The sequence below is a fragment of the Pleurodeles waltl genome, chromosome 3_1 (genome assembly GCF_031143425.1).
Source record: "Pleurodeles waltl isolate 20211129_DDA chromosome 3_1, aPleWal1.hap1.20221129, whole genome shotgun sequence".
In the NCBI taxonomy this organism is placed as follows: domain Eukaryota; kingdom Metazoa; phylum Chordata; class Amphibia; order Caudata; family Salamandridae; genus Pleurodeles; species Pleurodeles waltl.
This window is the reverse complement of record NC_090440.1, coordinates 516,502,391-516,508,390: the sequence shown is the minus strand read 5'-3', so window position 1 is coordinate 516,508,390 and position 6,000 is coordinate 516,502,391.

Genomic DNA, 6,000 nt, shown 5'->3' with positions numbered 1-6,000 from the left:
CTTCATATCCCCCAGGTCCTTTCAAAGTTACTTTGTCACAGAACTCCTTGTCAAACAAATCATTGGAAATTAACATGAGCCAAGCAACAGTCAGTAAGCGCTTCCATACATAACCCATCTGCAGAAATGATATCTTTGAGACACTTCTTCTTCCCAACCTCAGTTGAGACAAATAAAATGTAATCATCAACGAACTTGACAGACTCAGAGGATGTTTCATTGACCATACCCACAGTTCTGCTTGAGCGACAGCATTTAGCGAAGTGTCCTTTTTTACTTCATTGTTTGCATACTGCACTCAGAACTGGACATTTTTAAAGGAGGGAACATGCCCCACATTCCCACATCTGTAACACACCCCCTTGATCCTAATTTGAGCAGATTGAGCTATTTTACTTTTGTTCTCCTCAACCTATTTATCAACTTTACTAACTCCTGGTTTGGCATTATTAGCCAATTCTTCTACACAAGCTAAAGAACGGTCAATTGTTTTTAGCTATAGCAATAACATCATTAAGTGTGGGATCATCTTCAACCAGAGCTCTTGTCTAATTATATCAGAATGACATGGAAGCATGAATTGGCCCCTAATGTGCTCCTCTACAGAAGCCTCAAATTTACAAGAACAGACAGTTTCCTTAGAATGGTAACATATTCTTCCTCACTTTCATTGCTCCCTCATGCCAAAATGAAATCTTTCCATCACTGTTCTAACTTTCGAAAGAGAATGCAGATCAATTTTTTTTATATAGGTTTCAAACTAGTTCAAATACTCTTCTTCCTAATACTCCTCCAAGTCTGGTAAATTTTCAAAAACTTGTCCTTTACACACCAAGCAGTGCATGAGAAGAGACTTTTTTCTATAAGGTGTGAGATTAGATCCACATACTTTGACATAATGAACAAATGCTTTCTTCCATTTTGACCATTTAATTTGAGGTTCTCCTGCTGAGGTGAGAAGGAATGGTTAAGGTAGTCTGCATCCTGGACTCCTGTGTATGAAAAGGTTAACACAATAATAACAAACAAAGCAACCACACACTTAACAATGAAAAGATAGAAATAAAACTAGACGAAGGAAATGATAAGCAAAAAAATTACAACAGAACAGTGGAGATAAAAAAAAGAAATCACAAGTTCCTGTAAATAGTGAATTTAGGGTTCGATTTTTTTTACCCACAAAGTAGTAAACCATAGGGATTAAGCACAGACTTACAGAATAGAGGTCTGCGGTCTGGACACTAATTCCCAGGGCACCCACTTGATGCATGAATGAAAACTTAATGAGAAGCAGAGTTCAGTAATACTGCTGAAGGGCACAAGAATAGAAGTCGCTGGTCTAGACACCCACGTGGTGCAGAAATTACAATTTATAATTCAGTAGTACTGCCAGACAGTAGAATAAACCAAGACCAAAGAGGTAGGGCATAGAGATACCAGTGTTGGTAAATGAAGTAAGGCTTGATGAACAAAGTGCTTCTCTGATGGAACGTTCTCTGAGCCTCAGCTTGCTGGGGTTGTACTTGTCGAGTGAGCTTGCTAAAGCACTTCACTAGTGGAGCCCGGGACTTCACTGCAGCAAGAACCTAGCAACGTAGAGTAGGCTGAAGGGTTCTTGTCTGAGCAGGAGTGTTAATGAACGGAAGCTTGAGGCACTCATGGATGCCAGAGAAGGCATCAGTAAAGTGTGGCCAGTAAAGATACAAGAGCCACTAAAAATACAAAAACTCACTGATGCTTCTCAGAACAGTACAAGAGAAGAAGAGTAGTGTCCAAAACCTGTCCAACTGAAGCAGTCGGAGGACCATTAATTCTCTTCATAATGTCACAAGTTATGCCAGAAATATGCCTCTCACCACCAATAGATGAAAGGCTGTAGAGGTTGTGTTGAGGTTCACCCCTGCCCCGTTTTACCACTGTAAAGATCCAAAATAACACCTCAAATAAGTTCAAGAAGTCTTTATTTAAGAGCACCCCACCTGCACAACTGCACGCTCTTAGGCCAGGCTCAAATGACTCAGAATGAAAATCCCAGGTCAGATCATCTCCTACCTTGAAGACCCACATTAATATGTAATTCTACTATAGCTCACGTACCTACAAATTCTTACAGTGGTTACTACAACTTCCTCCTTAGGGGAAGAAGGAGATGGGAAAAACACTGGTATCAACAATGTTGTGAGATGTTGTTGTGGGTTTCCCTTAGTCCTAGGCTTGACATCTTTATTTCAGCTTTAGGCCTGAAGTCTGTGTCTTTAAAGGCACACACATTTTCTTCATTTTAATCATTTTGATATTTATTAGCAGAGCCAGCTTTTTATCTCATTGTTTTTATATTTTAATCAGTTGCCTTTTCTGAGAAGGCATTGTTTGTATTGTACATTTTTTCAGCACCTCCACAGGCATTTCACTCTGTGCCTGTGGAGGTGCATCTCAAGGATGTTATGCTCGGTACATGATATTCTTATGACAATTGCCACTCCAGGAGGTAGGAGGCAACCCTCAGCCACAGACATATTGGCACATCAGACCTGTTCGTAGAACACTGTTATATAAACACCATGTAGGCCTAAAGAGGACAGAGGGTGTTACAGTCATGCCTGTCCAGGAACATACACCATTCCATTGCCCGCTTTGCTGATCCTGGCACTGACTGTTCAGCCAACTGGAAGGATTGCCAGCAGACAACAGGCAGACCCTGTGAGAAAGTAGCCTCTTTCTAGCCTTGTTACCCCCACTTTTGGCCTGTTTGTGAGTGTATGTCAGGATGTTTGTCACTGTTTTCACTGTCTCACTGGGATCCTGATGGCTGGGCCCCAGTGCTCATAGTGAAAACACTATGTTTTCAGTATGTTTGTTATGTGTCACTGGGACCCTGCTAATCAGGACCCCAGTGCTCATAAGGTTGTGGCCTATATGTATGTGTCACTGGGACCCTGTCACACAGGGCCCCAGTGCTCATAGGTGTGCATGTATGTGTTCCCTGTGTGGTGCCTAACTGTCTCACTGAGGCTCTGCTAACCAGAACCTCTGTGGTTATGCTCTCTCATTACTTTTAAATTGTCACTAACAGGCTAGTGACCAATTTTACCAATTCACATTGGCTTACTGGAACACCCTTATAATTCCCTAGTATATGGTACTAAGGTACCCAGGGTATTGGGGTTCCAGGAGATCCCTATGGGCTGCAGCAATTCTTTTGCCACCCATAGGGAGCTCTGACAATTCTTACACAGGCCTGCCACTGCAGCCTGAGTGAAATAACGTCCACGTTATTTCACAGCCATTTTACACTGCACTTAAGTAACTTATAAGTCACCTATATGTCTAACCTTTACCTGGTAAAGGTTAGGTGCAAAGTTACTTAGTGTGAGGGCACCCTGGCACTAGCCAAGGTGCCCCCACATTGTTCAGAGCCAATTCCCTGAACTTTGTGAGTGCGGGGACACCATTACACGCGTGCACTACATATAGGTCACTACCTATATGTAGCTTCACAATGGTAACTCCGAATATGGCCATGTAACATGTCTATGATCATGGAATTGCCCCCTCTATGCCATCCTAGCATAGTTGGCACAATCCCATGATCCCAGTGGTCTGTAGCACAGACCCTGCTACTGCCAAACTGCCCTTCCTGGGGTTTCACTGCAGCTGCTGCTGCTGCCAACCCCTCAGACAGGCATCTGCCCTCCTGGGGTCCAGCCAGGCCTGGCCCAGGATGGCAGAACAAAGAATTTCCTCTGAGAGAGGGTGTGACACCCTCTCCCTTTGGAAAATGGTGTGAAGGCAGGGGAGGAGTAGCCTCCCCCAGCCTCTGGAAATGCTTTCTTGGGCACAGAGGTGCCCAATTCTGCATAAGCCAGTCTACACCGGTTCAGGGACCCCTTAGCCCCTGCTCTGGCGCGAAACTGGACAAAGGAAAGGGGAGTGACCACTCCCCTGACCTGCACCTCCCCTGGGAGGTGTCCAGAGCTCCTCCAGTGTGCTCCAGACCTCTGCCATCTTGGAAACAGAGGTGCTGCTGGCACACTGGACTGCTCTGAGTGGCCAGTGCCACCAGGTGACGTCAGAGACTCCTGCTGATAGGCTCCTTCAGGTGTTAGTAGCCTATCCTCTCTCCTAGGTAGCCAAACCCTCTTTTCTGGCTATTTAGGGTCTCTGTCTCTGGGGAAACTTTAGATAACGAATGCATAAGCTCAGCCGAGTTCCTCTGCATCTCCCTCTTCACCTTCTGATAAGGAATCGACCGCTGACCGCGCTGGAAGCCTGCAAACCTGCAACATAGTAGCAAAGACGAATACTGCAACTCTGTAACGCTGATCCTGCCGCCTTCTCGACTGTTTTCCTGCTTGTGCATGCTGTGGGGGTAGTCTGCCTCCTCTCTGCACCAGAAGCTCCGAAGAAATCTCCAGTGGGTCGACGGAATCTTCCCCCTGCAACCGCAGGCACCAAAAAGCTGCATTACTGGTCCCTTGGGTCTCCTCTCAGCACGACGAGCGAGGTCCCTCGAATCCAGCAACACTGTCCAAGTGACCACCACAGTCCAGTGACTCTTCAGCCCAAGTTTGGTGGAGGTAAGTCCTTGCCTCACCTCGCTGGGCTGCATTGCTGGGAACCGCGACTTTGCAGCTACTCCGGCCCCTGTGCACTTCCGGCGGAAATCCTTCGTGCACAGCCAAGCCTGGGTCCACGGCACTCTAACCTGCATTGCACGACTTTCTAAGTTGGTCTTCGGCGACGTGGGACTCCTTTGTGCAACTTCGGCGAGCACCGTTTCACGCATCCTTGTAGTGCCTGTTTCTGGCACTTCTCCGGGTGCTACCTGCTTCAGTGAGGGCTCTTTGTCTTGCTCGACGTCCCCTCTCTCTGCAGGTCCAATTTGCGACCTCCTGGTCCCTCCTGGGCCCCAGCAGCGTCCAAAAACGCCAAACGCACGATTTGCGTGTAGCAAGGCTTGTTGGCGTCCTTCCGGCGGGAAAACACTTCTGCACGACTCTCCAAGGCGAGAGGGATCCGTCCACCAAAGGGAAAGTCTCTAGCCCTTTTTGTTCCTGCAGAAGCCTCAGCTTCTTCTGTCCAGTCGAAGCTTCTTTGCACCCGCAGCTGGCATTTCCTGGGCATCTGCCCATCTCCGACTTGCTTGTGACTTTTGGACTTGGTCCCCTTGTTCCACAGGTACCCTAGATTGGAAATCCACAGTTGTTGCATTGCTGGTTTGTGTCTTTCCTGCATTATTCCTCTAACACGACTATTTTGTCCTTAGGGGAACTTTAGTGCACTTTGCACTCACTTTTCAGGGTCTTGGGGAGGGTTATTTTTCTAACTCTCACTATTTTCTAATAGTCCCAGCGACCCTCTACAAGGTCACATAGGTTTGGGGTCCATTCGTGGTTCGCATTCCACTTTTGGAGTATATGGTTTGTGTTGCCCCTATCCCTATGTTTCCCCATTGCATCCTATTGTAACTATACATTGTTTGCACTGTTTTCTAAGACTATACTGCATATTTTTGCTATTGTGTATATATATCTTGTGTATATTTCCTATCCTCTCACTGAGGGTACACTCTAAGATACTTTGGCATATTGTCATAAAAATAAAGTACCTTTATTTTTAGTATAACTGTGTATTGTGTTTTCTTATGATATTGTGCATATGACACTAAGTGGTACTGTAGTAGCTTCACACGTCTCCTAGTTCAGCCTAAGCTGCTCTGCTAAGCTACCATTATCTATCAGCCTAAGCTGCTAGACACCCTATACACTAATAAGGGATAACTGGGCCTGGTGCAAGGTGCAAGTACCCCTTGGTACTCACTACAAGCCAGTCCAGCCTCCTACATTGGTTGTGCAGTGGTGGGATAAGTGCTTGAGACTACTTACCACTCTTGTCATTGTACTTTTCATAAGAGAAAAATATACAAAACAAGGTCAGTGTATATACACATAGCCAAAAAGTTTTGCATTTCCTCTTTTCACTCTTTTCTAAAGTGCTGAA